At 43.4% G+C, this 15,832-nt stretch overlaps 1 protein-coding gene across 1 annotated transcript in view; it reads left to right on the top strand.

Moving 5' to 3' along the window:
- The first annotated feature begins 434 nt into the window (after positions 1 to 434).
- Positions 435 to 15,832, top strand: part of LOC149797513 (uncharacterized) — a 51,228-nt gene continuing 35,830 nt past the window's right edge. The window contains exon 1 of the mRNA XM_089962351.1: positions 435 to 561. The gene's annotated coding sequence lies outside the window, so the exon portion shown is untranslated. The remainder of the gene's footprint in view (positions 562 to 15,832) is intronic.

Below are 15,832 nucleotides of genomic sequence, written 5' to 3'. Positions count from 1 at the left end.
GTTTGTTTACAAATATGTCGTGTCCATCTTCTTTTTGATACTGTTATAATGTTGGTCAGTTAAATAGGTTGTTGCTTAGAAGGTGACAGTGTTGGTCAGTTGATGAGTAGGTTATGGCAAGTCAAATGGCGTGTCTGTTCGTTAATCATACTGACATTTTTAACATTACGTTTCTCATTTTACCATAATTTCATATATATAGACAATAATTACACTCAATTGTCTGTATACAGTATAATTTTTAAATGGCAGCTGCAATGTTAACTCTAATTGCCCATGTAAGGTTATCAGTCCGTATTGTCCCTCTACACTACTAACAGGAAAATATAGTTTCTTTATCTCTAGGTACTATGTCGTATATCACTGAAGGTATATAGGTCTATAAAATTTGAGCGTCTAGTCCTTTGCCAATCTTCATATTAATCTCTGAGAGATAATACATACAAATGAACCCGGTAGTAAATTAGAAAGAAATTTCAAGGTAAAGAAACACCCAGGGAGAATATCATTTGCAGCTTTTGTTGGTAACACCACTCAAGGGCGAACTGCATTGCCACACAGGTTACTCTGTCTGTCTCTCTCTCTCTCTCTCTCTCTCTCTCTCTGGGCCACGTGTGGCCGAGTGGTCTAAAGCGCTCACAGTTATGGATCACTGCTGCTGTCTCACCTCTGTCTGCGTGGGTTCGAATCTCGGATTCCGCCAATTTGGGTATGTGAGAAAGCTTGTCAGTTGCTTCTCGTGGGTCGGTGATTCTTTCCGGGTATTTCCCGGGTCCTCCATCTTTTATACTGGCCGCCATGTATAGCCTATTTCGTGCTGAAAATGGCGTTAAACTCTACAACAACAACAATAACAGCAACTCTCTCTCTCTTTCTCTCTCTCTCTCTCTCTCTCTCTCTCTCTCTCTCTCTCTCTCTCTCTCTCTCTCTCTCTCTCTCTCTCTCTCTCTCTTGTAACTTATTTTGATTTAGACGAGTTACGTTTGTTACACTATTATCATGCAGGACCAATATGAGAATAATGCCATTGGTTGATCATAACAACAAGCTGCCATGAAAACTGAATATTTAATCTTCATGCTCTATGTAATGTTAGTTCCACAACGTATATGTTTTTCAGCATCACAGTACCGTCAATCCGTAACCACCCTTTTTGACGAAATGTTAGAATCTACTGAATCAGAAAGAACCGTCCCTCAGCAAGCTAATATTACTAGTTTGTATTTAGCCATCACTTACCCACCTGTAAACCAGTACTGCATCTTTGTTTCTAAGTAATTGGATGCATTCATTTATTGTTGTATATGCCGCTTAGTCTACCTTTTTATATATTCCTGGTATGAAGTACAAACTCAGATATAACATCACCAAACGATAGGCAAATTAAACCGTGTTAGGTCACAGAAATAGGTATACACACCATCTCTTGAGAAGAAGACAAACAATTTTAAACCGAAACGACAGGCTCATTTCTTCATCTGATTGTGTTTCGCCTTAGTAATCTCAAGCTCACGTATGCATTGAAATGTATGCATTTTTTAAACATAAAACTATATAGATATTTTATTTATATCGCATACAAATGCACATACTTGCATTTCCAATGCACTACAAGCAATTGTGTCTTGACGGAATAAATGAACTCTGCACAGCCCTGTCCTTTGTGTCCGCTAGAAAATCTAAATCTTAATTTTTTTGCGAATAATCGCAATTTCCGTTGCAACTTGATAAGTTGGTTCCTTTAATTGTTAAACTTCTTTTATTATTCTTAATTATCAAATAAATATAAGAGACTTATTTTACCAAGAAACATGCTTTAAATTAAGATAGCAGAGCACTGGAAACTAAGCACGGTTAACTACTTGAACATTGAAATCGTTGGCTTTCACACATTAGCTAGCATATTGAAACGTAGTGGAAATATAAACTAAGCGAAACGAGGAACCAGCAAGAGGTACTTCAAACATTTACCTGTATTTACGGTTCATCTAAGTTTTTATAATGATTAATTAGCATTTATACTAACTATACAATTGTTTATATTCCCATTTCTAAATTTCCCCTTTGCATTACTTCGAAGACTATATTTCGTCCTCAATCATTCAAATAGTTACATGGCACAGTCAAAACTATGCCGTCCTCGTTTTTAATGGATTGAGAGAGAGAGAGAGAGAGAGAGAGGGAGTGTGTGTGTGTGTGTGTGTGTGTGTGTGTGTGTGTGTTGGTGTTGTGTGATTTAATGCCATTTTTCAGCATACGATAGGCCATACATGGCAGCCAGTATTAATGGTGGAGGAAGAACCCGGGAAAACCCTAGAGAGAACCACCGACCCAAGAGAAGCTACTGGCACGCTTCCTCACATACCCACGTTGGCCAAATCCGAGACTAGAACCGGCGCAGACAGAGGTGAGATGGCAGTGATCCGTAACGAAGAGCACTTTGGACCACTCGGCCACCCGCCCCCGCCCCCCCCCCCCCCCAAGAGAGAGAGAGAGAGAGAGAGAACATACTGACAGACCGTACAAGAGACAGACAAGCATACAGGCAGGGAAGTAGTGAAGTGGAGCGGTATAGGGTCTATGGGAATTAGCATTAAAAACACCCCTGGGCTTGTATAGGGTCTATGTAAATTTAACATGGACAAAACCCCTGGGGCTGTATAGGGTCTAGGGGAATTAGCATTACAGACCTCCCTGGGCCTGTATAGGGTCTATGTAAATTTAACATTAACCACCCTGGGTCTGTATAGGGTTTATGTAAATTTAACATGGACAAAAACCCCTGGGCCTGTATAGGGTCTATGTAAAATTGAAACAGGGAGGGTCTCTATTTTTTTAAAAAAAATAAAAATAAAAAGGGGTACGCAATGAAAGTCAAGATCTTTTCGAGATCTTGGAGTAGCCCTGAAAAGGGCCTTTGGTTTTATGTTAATATTAAGGTATATTAACATAAAGGGCATCTGTGAATTCTTCTTGTCCTTAGGCTTCGCCTGACTGCAGGACCATGTACTAAAACTCTTTTGAGGCATCCTTGCCTCTCCACATAGATCCTACATATCCATAGGATGGTGTCTGTCCTATGGACAACTGTCCACTTGGATCGGACATACATCGGTATGTCCATCCGGAACATCATGGATGATACAAGCGTGGAAGATTGCACGTCGGTCCACATGTTGAGGCGCCGAGAACAGGTGAAGGAATGCAGTGAACTGCGCTTATTTATAGGGAGAGGAAGGATTGAAACGGATTGAGTTCGTTGACCAATCCAAACACGCGTTACAAAATTCAGTCAGCCCACATCCAATCCGAAGAGAGCAGTCTGTGACGTCACATTCCCTATATAGATTCGCTAGCGCCTGTGCGCAGTCAATTCATGCGACAGTTTTTCAACATGACGGAAACTCAGAAAACGATAAATTGGGGTGCACCAACCGTGGAGACTACCCAAGGGAACCCGGACTTACTTTCAGAAGAGGTGAATTGGGATTTTGTGGATTTTCTTACCTCGCAAGAATTTGTTCCGGAACTTTCGTCACCTTCTCCTTCATTACAACACGTGGAGAATTTTAGACAGAGACAGAAAGAAGAATTGGAGAAATTTATACAACGACAAACTTAAGCGGAACAAGTTTTTCTCCTACAGCAACAGCAGCAAGAAGAAGAGGTAAGAAAAAAATAACAACAAGAAGAAGTAGCAGTAGCAAAGAAACAAGGGTGTGAAAATCAAACGGTCACGGTACTGTTAGACATTTTAGCAGAGTTAAGAAGCCTGAAACAAATGTATCAGACTTCTTTATCACGACCGAAGAGAATACGACCTTCCCGAGCTAAACACTCCAACCCTGTGACTAAGCCTACCGTGCCACCCTTAGTGATTTCAACCAAATCATCATCATCCTCATCAACAGTACGCAGTCCAGAAGTAGGCCTTGGTCGTGGCAAAGGCTTAAGACATTTAAAGTTGATTGCTTAAACTCACCCCTACACCTAAAAAAGGCCCTTTTCAGGGCCACCCACGTCCCTCGAAAAGAGATAGACTTTCAATTGCCAACATCCATTCAAACTCAAAAAAACATTTTACCCCTATAATACGTGCGTGTGTATGAGTGTGTGAGTGTAGGTTCTTATTTTAAAATCAAAACCCAAAGACACTTACGTTTTATAGACTTTCTATTCTAGTACAAATTTTACAATTCAATTCACAATTCACAACATAACACTTTAAAAAGTTCATACACTTCTTCTGTCTCATTGTTTAGTCTTTCTGTTTTTTAAATTTCTACACCATCACAGTCTTTTCCTCCTCTTCCTCCTCACTTTCTTCCCTTCTTCTTTTCTTCTCCTGTTTCTTTATCTTTACATGGCTGCTTTCTTCCTCCTCTTCTTCTTCCTCTTCTTCTTCCTCTGAAGAATCCCTCTCTTCTTCTGACTCCTCTTGTTTCTTTTTTGGGCAATCTGGAGACCAATGTGATTTTTCTTGACAATGATAACAGGTATCTTGACTTTTGCCTCTTCTAACCCCTTTTATTCTTTTTGACGGTCTGGACTCTCTGAAGACGAATGCCCTTTCTTCTGACAGATATAGCAAGTATCTTGACTTTTATCTCGAAAGGAAGGTGAGTAGTCCGACGACTGGTCTGAAGAAAATTTTCTAATGACCCCTCGCAACGCTCTGATGAAATGTTCGATTTGTGTAGTCTCTTCCATCGTTGTGCTCGGTTTGAGAGTGAAATGAATAGTGAAAGGACAAGACACATGCCCTTTTATATACGCTGGTCTGCTATGACTATAAATTAGTCCATGGTGTTTAAACTTTAGTCATTTGACTTTTTGCTACAAGATGAAACGATCCAATTCATTTAACAAGAAAGAAGAAGAAAGTAAGAGGCAGAAACGTGATCTATCGCCTCGTACCAGAGCGGAAGTCTTCGCACAAATTCATGCCAGTGATTTTGAAGAGGACATGAGTGAACCAGAATCCGAACCCTCTAAACAAAGTTCAACACCCTCAGTCAACCCTGAAAAGTACTATTCCATTCGAGAGACGGAAAAGCGCTCCTCTAGAAAATTTAGAACCACGGCTTACAAATACACGGTGAAGTTTAAAGATTTCAAGGCTTAAGTACCGTTAGGGAAAGCAGAAGGGTTCATCAGCGGGGTGTGGGATTCTTTGCTCACCACACTCAAGCGACAATGTCAAGCCAAAGAAGACGATCGCTTGAGACTTTCCATACAACACGACGGCTTGAAATCCCCTGTTTGGATCGAGTTTAGTAGCCCTGCAGAATTGACCCCTTCCAAAGTCATGGACAAAATTCAACACGTACAAAAATCCAATGACCAGTTTGACATCACCGACGGAAAAGCCACACTTTTTATAACCCACGTCTCTCCTCCTCAAGGGACTGGACGCAAAAAGATGTTATTGGTGAACGACCTTCGCAGCATTAAGCGTAGCCTCGTCCAAATTCACAACTCTCAAAACCAGATGTGTTTAGCCAGGGCTATCGTGGTGGGACGAACCTATACCAACAAAAACGACACGGTAGAATAGAAAAGAGACTGGGAGAACATTCGACAATCGGACCGAGCCAAACAACGAAGTGAAGCAGAACTCCTGTTACAACAAACCGGCCTGTCCAAAGACAAACCCTGTGGCATTCATGAGATGCAAACATTGCAAGATATCCTAGTTCCACGCTACACCTTGAAAGTGCACCCTCAAGACGTGCGTGGGTCTCTGTTGTTTCGAGGCCAAGACTTTAAAGATGGAAAATACATTCACCTCTATCATCACGATGACCATTTCGATACCATTACCAGTGTCACCGCATTCCTGGGATACAGTTATTAGTTATAATTAATGGTTATAATAATCGAGAGCAACACAAACATTGTGGATCGAAATGCTCAGGATGTTTGGCCTCTCCACCCTGTCTGAGCGAAGGACAAGAACGAGTGCATTGCCCTACTTGTCTGCGCACTTTTGTCAGTCCAGCCTGTTACCAACAACATTTGAAGACGCAAGGTTCACAGAAGAAATGTGCTTGTCAACTGCTGAGATTGTGCCCTACGTGTGGACAAGGCATACTTACCAATAATGCTAAGGCTCACGTATGTCGAGGAAAGAAAAAATTTCACATTTGTCACCACATCGTGGACTTGGAACACGAACGCTACGTGCAAAAATACCAACCCCAACCAGAGAAAGAGGATGGACACAAGAAGAAAGGCAATTTCATCTTTTTCGATTTCGAATGCATGCAAGAGACCGGCATTCACATTCCTAATTTCTGCGTGGCTCATCGAGCGTGCGAGAAGTGCATTCAAGAACCTATCTTCAGTCATTGCCCTCACTGCAGCAAGATTCCTGGAGGGCGTGAAAATATCTTTCGGGGACCGAACACGCTAGCCGATTTCGCCCGATGGGTCTTAGACCCCATCGACAAGGCGTGGAGCCAAGAGGACATCGAACGTTACGGAGATTGTCATCGTCATGCCACAGTCATGGCTCACAATTTCTCCGGATACGATGGACACTTTTTTCTCAGATACTATACGGAACATGGTACCGAGCGTCCTAAAGTCAAAATCATTTTCATGCAAGTGGGACAAGTGCAGTTTAAAGATTCGATTAGTTACTTGGCCATGCCTTTGAGTCGAATGCCTAAAACGTTTGGAATGGCAGAAATGGCTAAAGGGTACTTTCCACACTTTTTCAATACGGAAGCCAATCAACATGCCGTTCTACCCCATTTGCATGAGGCTCACTATTACGACCCCGACAACATGCGTACCGAACAACGAGAAGCTTTCTACGCTTGGTACCAGGTCCATGCCTCTGACCCTTTCGACTTTCAGGAAGAAATGCTAAAGTATTGTCGTTCCGACGTGGACATTTTACGGCGTTGCTGTGGAAAATTTCGAGAACTGTTCATGGAACACGGAGGGGTCGATCCTTTGAAAGAAGCTTGCACCATTGCCAAAGCGTGTTCCTAAGTCTACCGACAACGATTCATGCCTGAAAACACCGTAGCTGTCATCAGTCCTGAAACGGCCAACTATGTCAAACGTCAATACACGGTCAAAGCCCTACGCTGGTTACATTACTTGTGCGACAAGGAAGACAAATGGATTCAGCATGCCCGCAACGGAAGGGGTGAAAAGACCATTGGAACGCATTCGGTCGATGGTTGGGACTTAGAAAACCCCAAGATCGTGTACGAGTTTAACGGTTGCTTATTTCACGGATGTCCCATCTGTTACCCTGACCGTGGCACTAAAAATCAGTTTTTACAACGAACCATCGAAGACTTGTACCAGGCCACTTGTCAGCGACGCCTAAAGTTGGAACAGGAAGGATACCAAGTGGTGGAAATGTGGAAACACGAATACGATCACCGTTTGAAAACCGATCCCGAATTTAAACGCACCGTAGAAAGTTACCAGTTCATGGACCCGCTGAACCCGAGAGATAGTTTGTACGGAGGAAGGACCAATGACACCTGCTTGCTGTACCAAGCCGACGAAGAGAAAGGAGAAGAAATCAAATACTTGGACGTGTGTTCGCTGTATCCCTACGTGTGCAAATATTGTCGCTTTGCTGCAGGGCACCCACAATTGTTCACGGAACACATCGACCCGAAAAAAATTCGACAATACGAAGGCTTGATCAAATGTAAAGTTTTGCCTCCCACCGACTTGTACCATCCCGTGTTACCTCACCATTGTCAAGGCAAACTGATATTTGTGCCGTACTTGTGCCGAAACGTGCAACCAAGACCAGCCTTGTTAGCACACCCAGGAAGAACGCGCCTTGACGGGGACGTGGGTCAGCGTAGAATTGTTCAAAGCTCTGGACATGTGATACCAACTGTTAGAAGTGTACGAAATTTGCCACTTTCCCAAGACACAACAATACCACAAGGGTGACCCCACGCAGAAAGGCATTTTCGCAGACTACGTCGATGCCTTTTTGAAACTGAAGCAAGAAGCCAGTGGCTATCCGTCCTGGTGTCACACTCCCGAAGACCAAAAGACATTCAAAGAGAAATACTGGGTACAAGAAGGCATTACTTTAGATCACATCGAGAAAAACGAAGGCAGGCGATCGTTTGCCAAAGTGATGTTAAATTGCTTGTGAGGTAAAATGGCACAACGACCGTGTTTACCCAAGACGGAATATTTGACCGAACCTTCCCGCTATTTCCAGATGATTCACGACAAAACCAAATTCATGAAACACGTGGACGTCGTTCGCGAGAATTTGATCTTGGTCAATTACGAAGAAGATCTGGACTTTGTACAAGACGAACCCATTGGAAATGTCATCATTGCGGCTTACGTGACAGCTCATGCTCGCTTAAAATTGTACGAAGCTTTAGAACTGTTAGGGGAACGCGTCCTGTACTTTGATACGGGCAGTTGAATTTACATCAATTACCCGAGTCAACAGCACCCTGACATCGAAGGAGACCGTTTAGGAGCCTGGACAGACGAGCACCCCGACGACAAGATTCTAAGTTTCGTCAGTGGCGGTCCAAAAAATTACGGCTACGAATACCGGGACAAACAAGGACAAGTGCACACGAAGTGTATAGTGAAAGGATTGACTCTGAATTATCGTACCAGTCGAGCGGTGAACTTTGACGTATTGAAAGAAGCCTTGCAGTCTAGAGAAGATGAACACTTTAAAGTGACCACCTATCAGCCCAACAAAATTGTACGTTTACCCACCCATCACATCGTCTGTCGACACTTGGAAAAAATCCATCAAATCGTGTACCAGAAGCGAGTGCGGCTTCCCAATCATATCACCTTCCCGTATGGACATGTCGGTATAAAACATTGGTTGTAAGAGGATAGCCACCAACCAGAAGGATGACTTCGCCACAGCAAGAATCGAGTGAGAAATCCAGTGAGAACTCCAAGTTCAAACCCTACCATTTTCCGGTCTTCTTGCCTGACTATTGTAACTGTGCCCGTCGATTGGACACGTTTCAAAAATGGCCTACGGATCGGAAAGGATTACCTACTTCGCATGTTTTAGCTAGAACAGGATTTGTCTACTTGGGACCTGAGATTGGATTGGGATACGAAGTACAGTGTTTCAGTTGTGGTCTGAAGTTACGAATGGATCTATGTATCTATCAAGATTCAGCTATTCTTGAACATACTCGATGGTCTCCGCACTGCCCTTACCTTTCTATGGCCTTTCCACCCATTACACTACGGTACAATGATGACGGCACCTTAGAGACGGTACCTTCCAAAACAAGACATAAAAAAGGAACGATGTACAAGCTTGAGACTGCATTGCAACTAGTATAAAAAGGGACAATGTCCAAGATCATTAGTTCATTGTGACTACCAAGACCAAGCGAACAAGATGAATACTTTCAGAGAAACACAAAACCAGTTCAGACAGGCACAATTCAAGTTTGGGGACTCTGAAGTAGAATGCAATTGTGAGCCTTGCGATGGGAACGATGCTGTACGTTGTGACCTTAGCGATGCCGTAAAGCATCATGGGAACTTTAGTGTCACTACCCCTATCATGGAAAGTGATGATGTGCGTGTCAAACCTGAGGGATGCGAAAGCGTTGCTGCTCGTCCTCTTGGACACTTTACTGGGTTTCGTTTTAAAGGTGGATTTCCACCTTCACGTCTACCTCCCTACAGATGTCATCCAGCCCTTAGCAAACTCCTGTCCATGTCACCCAACCCTCATCGAAACGAACCTGTGAAAGACGAATATTCGTTCCCTGTGCGTTTCTCGGAATACTGCGACTTTGAAAATCGTCTTCAATCGTTCAAAGGAAAATGGCCTAAGTATCTGGGAGGACCGACCCCCGAAGAATTACCCAGAGCCGGATTTTTCTACTTGGACGAAGGGGATAAAGTCAAGTGCTTCAGTTGCGGTGTGTCACTTCACCACTGGGAACCGCAAGATTCGGCCTACCTAGAACATGCTCGATGGTCACCGAATTGTCATTACTTACCCTTAGTGGGACCGAGACATTGAAGTAACTTACCATGTCGTTGAAGAAGAAGAAACCACATTGGTTAGGAATCAAATGTTGGACATCACTGAGACGAGTATTTAAACTTCATTTCAAAAACGATATTGAATCATTGCCTAAAGAACTGCAAGAGAAGATTTACAAGGAAGTTTGGCAGGGACTTGCCAGAGTGAAATCTCAATGGGTAACTGTAGAACTTTTGTGCCGAGAAATTCACAAGAGGAAAGTGAAAAAAAGTCAATCAGTGTGTTAGATTTCTCTGGGTCAAGTGTGCATTCATCCTATTATATCACTGTAGACCGTTTACATCAAAAGAGTTCAGTGAGATTCTTGGACGTTACCCTGAATGACAGTGGTCAGAAATTACTCACTATGTGGATTACTTTTGCTCTTGGAGAAGATTGTGAATTGTACTGACTGACCTATTCATGGATACTTTACAAGAGAGCATTCGTGCTTTGCCTGTGGAGTTGAGAGAACGCATTTACGGAGAACTGGTCAAAATACAAGTCAAACGTAAAGAACAATTGCATCCGTTACGTCACTGATGTTTGAATCACTGGTACCTGAATGGTATAAGAGAACTGATTCATCAGAAATTGTTTCAATGGTCAGACCTTGTTCAGAACTTCGAGGTCGCCAATGATCGACATGTTCATAATTTTGGTTACTTCGAGATTCACCTAGTGCAACGCATTGAGGAAGACGAGTCAAAGGATTACAAAGGTCTATTACGTGGAATCTGCTTAGTGGAAAAGGAAATTTCTTAACGAAGCTTGAACTGTAGGTTACAGTTTGGAGCATTTAAATTTCCTGCTGGAGAACGAAGATCTCTGGGTAGAAAGTACGTGTATTGCATCCGAAAAAAAAAGAATATAAAAACAGGCTGCCATGCCAAGGTTTTTATCACATGTGATTGAACAGATTCCGTGGAAGGAACTCAATGACCATATTCAAACCGTGGATCATTACCATCAATTATTACAAGAACTGTATCCAATCAATTTGGGACGACGCATAGTGTGTCTTAGTGACTTGTTTTCTGAGATTTCGTTTACCAGCCGATTCCTTGTGGACTCTTTACGAACAGTACTTACCACCCAAATGTCCTTAAATGGTCACGAAAGACTCCTTTTGCTCAAAGCCTTGCGTTTTCATCTGGATACTTCTTGACCTCTACATGAAAAAAAGATTCGTCAACTTTTACCTACCGAAGACTTGTATGACGATGTGTGTGTAGCTTGTGACTTACACACCCATTGGACAGATGTCCGTGCCTGAAAAAAAGGAGGTTTTAAGGCTTGGACCCAAGAAGTGGCCCAGTATGCACGAGAGTTGTTCAAGGAAAAAAGTCACTTTTCAAACAGTGCTAGTGACAGTCCAAGAAGAACCCGTCACCCAGGACAGGACTGTCGTGAACATGCCTGAAAGACCCTTTCGGGAGGACACTTGTGTGACCTTACCCCCTATAGAACTGGTCAGAACATTACCCAAAACATGTTGTACAGACACTTGTTTTTATTCCACGTTAATGGTTTTCATGTGCCTTTTATCGTTGTACTTAAGCCTTTGGCTTTTATGTATTTTTGTCTTTCGTGTTCATGTTTAAAACATTCAATAAACGTGTTCTGAAAAAAGTTTACAAACTCTTGTCTTGTCTGTTTTTCGCGTCACAAGTGACATTCCTAACACTATGCCTACCTCTGCTGTCTCTGCTCCCTCTTCCTCTACTGTCAAAGTCATCGACGAACACTTAGATCGTGCCAGTTGGGAGGCTTTGTATCTTAGCATCCCTTTAATATGCTCATTGCTGGACCTAGCGGTACAGGCAAAACCGAATTTGTCAAACGTTTGATCGAACATAAACATCATTTGATCGATCGGCCACCTCAACGCATCGTGTGGTGTTACAAAGAGTGGCAGTCGGCGTACAGCCTCTTGGGAGAAAGTCAAGGCATTCTTAAAGAAGACGACGGAATCGTCTCTGACTCCCGTCAAACCCATTTGGTCATTTTCGACGACATGTTAGGAGAAGACGAAGAAGAAATTAAACTGTGGTTCACGCGCAAAGGGCATCATCGTAATGCCAGTGTCGTTTACATCACCCAAAATTTGTATCAACAAAGTAAAGCCCATCGCACCATCAGTCTCAATGCGCATTACGTGGTCTTGTTTAAAAGCCCTCGAGATAAATCGTAAGTAAAAGTCTTAGCCAAACAGTTAGGAACGCCTTGGCTGACTCAGGCGTACGACGATGCCACTCAAACTCCACATGCTTATTTACTCGTCGATTTGAAACCTACGACCCCCGATGATTTGCGATTTCGTACCCAATTGTTTCTCCACTGGGGCCAAGACGGAGGGCCTGTCCTGTACACGTCCCCGTCCTCGACTTAACCGCACCAAAAAAATCTATAAAAACCTCATACACTTTTCGTCTGTCTCACACAGCGTCAACATGACGTCCCTTCAATCACATCTCCCCGTCAAATTGATTCGTGCCTTGTATGGCATCAGTCGAGAAAAAAAAAATACGAGCTCGTGTCCTTGAAGCTAGCCTCAAAGAAGTCTTACGATGGTTCACGGTGACAGCACGTCAATTACTACAAGGGATCATTCAGATTCCTCATCAAACCAAACGCTTTTTTGATCGAAACAAAGTCGCTTTGACCCAACTGGCCGATCCCCGCATCGACACTCAAACCAAAAAACAAATCATTTTGAAACCTGGAGGGAGCGGTACTCTAGGAGGGGTCATCATTCGCTCTCTCTTAAGATGGGATCCTAATGCTCACAAAGTTCTCCCCAAGAATTTAGTCCGTTGCGTACCTATGCACGGCGTGTCATGCATGTCCTGAAGTTAATACGACGTAAAGACAACCAGTGGCGACGCGTTCCAGTATAAAAAAAGGTGTGTGACCGAGTAGGGGTATCAGTGTTTTGGTGCTCCTGAAGATGTCACCCTCCAGAAAACATCCCTCTTCTAACCAGCCTCAAGGAAAGAACAGGAAAGGACTGCCTCCACGTTTAGTCAAACATGGGGACATGTTATCTGTCCTGTCCAAAGCTTCTCCACCCCTACGAAAAAAACTCATTCAATCAGCCTACAAATGATCATCGATACCGTGTGCGAATGTTGTTTGAACGTCTTGAAAGGCACGATCCCTTTGTCCAAACACCAGAAACAATGCTTAGGCAAACATCGTCACGTTCTTCGCCAAATGGTTCAAAAGAAAATTCCCATCGGACAAAAGAAGAAGACGTTGGTCCAACGTGGAGGAATTGTACCCCTCTTGTTAGGCCCATTACTGAAAGGAGCCTTGGGAACCATGTTGGGAGGACTGATGGGAGCAAGATAAAAAGACCCTCTCAAGTCCCAATATCTCAGAATCGACCCCTGACATCCCATAGAAGGACGAAAACTAGCTTTAGTGCCTTACAAACGATGGATGGAATACCATCGTTGGCAAGAACAACGCATCCCGCATTTACCTCCCAATTCCCATTTGAGCGAGATGCCACAGTTACAACACGAATTGAAGTCCTTAATGGATCGCCAAAAGTACGGTCAACTCTTGCAACGACTGCAACTCTTTCACCAGAAAGCTTTAGACGAAACAGCTCTTCCCACTCTGAAAGATTTTAAAACCTTGATGCAAAGTGCAGCACCATCACTACTACCACCACCACTACCAGTGACCAAGACAGAAAAAGGAGAAGAAGAAGAAGAAGGGTTTCAAACTCCACCAGAAAAAGTATGCAAGTTAACAACACCACCTACCTCCAGAATTGGATGGATTAAAAAGGTGATGACCACCCCTTCTTCATCAGAAGAGAAAAAGAAGGTGAAGACAGAAGTCAAACAAGAACCGATATCCCCTGTTCAGACATCCTCCTCCTCGACACCTATTGCTGGTCGCACACGCAAAGCATTGCAATCCAAGAAAATACCCCAAGAGAAAAAGAGTAGCATCCTCCAGGAGTGGGTGTCTTATTAACAAACAAACAAAAAATGGAAAAAGTGTTATCCAGCATTTACTACGATCCCTCGCATCCTGCAGGTTACGCAGGAGTTCAAAAATTGTATCGTGCTGCCAAAACTCGACTGAAAAGTCTCCGTTTACCGCAAGTGCAACGATGGTTACAAGAACAAGCTGCTTACTCTTTACGCAAACCCATTCGACGCAGGTTTTCCAGAAGTCGCACCCGAGTGGAATGCATCGATCATCAATGGCAAGCCGATTTAGCTGATGTCTCTCATTTGGCTAGCTACAATCGTGGCTTCAAATATTTGTTTTGTGTCATCGACGTCTTTTCCAAATTTGCCTGGGTTGTACCCTTGACTTCCAAATCGAGCAGTCAGTTAGTGCGAGCCCTGCAACGAGTGTTGAAACAAAGTGGTCGTCACCCTCTTCGATGGCAAACGGACATAGGTACCGAATTTCTGAACCAAGCTTTCCAAAAGGAATTAAAGAAACGTGACATTCATTTTTTTACCACCGAGAATCCTGAAACCAAAGCCAGCATCGTGGAACTTTTTCAACGCACTTTGAAAGAACGCATGTGAAAATATTTTACACATCACCACACTCTGAAGTACATCGACATCTTACCGCACCTGGTGCAAGCGTACAACTAATCTTACCATCGAAGCATCGGACGTGCCCCCCAAGAGGTGACTCCCGAGAACGAAGTGTTGGTGTTTGAGCGCCTGTTTGGTACGTCCCCGACGAGGGCTGTCCCCAAGAAAAGTGGAGAGTTGACCGTAGGAGATTGGGTGCGCATTGGCAAAACCAAACGCACTTTCGACAAAGGTTACTTACCTAACTGGACGACCGAATTGTTTCGTGTCACTGGACGAGTGCATGGCCGTCATCCTGCCGTCTATAAAGTAGAAGACATGAACGGAGAAGTGCTCAAAGGAACGTTTTATTTGCCCGAGTTACAACGTGTCACCAAAAAAGAAGACGACGTGTACGACATCGAAAGCATGCTCGAACGCAGAACCCGTAAAGTGGGCAAACGACGTGTCAAAGAAGTCAAAGTACGTTGGAAAGGATATCCACCCAGTTTTGATTCTTAGATCGACACTTCGCAAGTCATCGACTATAAAAAGAAGTGACCATCATGCCCTTTCATACGGACGCAGCTACGTCGACCAGGCCTTCACCCAGTTCTTCTCTGCAAGATTTACGGAAACAACCCTTGTAGGTGCGGTGTGGAGAACGTGTGCCTAAAACGCAAATCGTTTTTTTTCTGCCAATTCTTCGTGGTATATTGTGTCATCGGTGCAGCCATCGCCAATTTGAGTTTGCAACAAGGAGACAAACAATTGTGGACCATTTTATTGAACAGTTGCATCGGTTACCTGCTTCCCAACCCCTCCCTGAAATTCTCTTCCAACGGGAGCAACGGGAACCTTGTGTCCAGTGACAGTGTCAGTCACCAGTCCAATAACAATAATAACCCCATTTTGGGCGGAGACACTCCTCTGACTTCCAGTAACCCCTCGGACAGCCACAGAACTCTGGAATTATGAGTCACTAGAACCAGTTTTACTTAATCTTACCCAGTGACAGTTCTATGGAGGTGTTTCCCAACAACACTTTATGCTGTTACACGGCCAAATTACCTCAGGCCATCCAATTAGATCACGAAGCCCTTTGGGAAGTGGCTTTGGTAGAAATGATTTACCCAACACAAATCAAAAACATCACTGAAACTCAAAACTCTTTTGACGTCGAAATTCTGGACCAAAAAGTACAGCAAACCATGATTACCACTAATCAACATAAATCACTTCCGAA

This window comes from Sinohyriopsis cumingii, chromosome 6 (genome assembly GCF_028554795.1).
Source record: "Sinohyriopsis cumingii isolate HCF-2022 chromosome 6, ASM2855479v2, whole genome shotgun sequence".
NCBI lineage: Eukaryota > Metazoa > Mollusca > Bivalvia > Unionida > Unionidae > Sinohyriopsis > Sinohyriopsis cumingii.
Note: the sequence above shows the minus strand (reverse complement) of the source record. Positions and strands in the feature narration are given on the sequence as shown.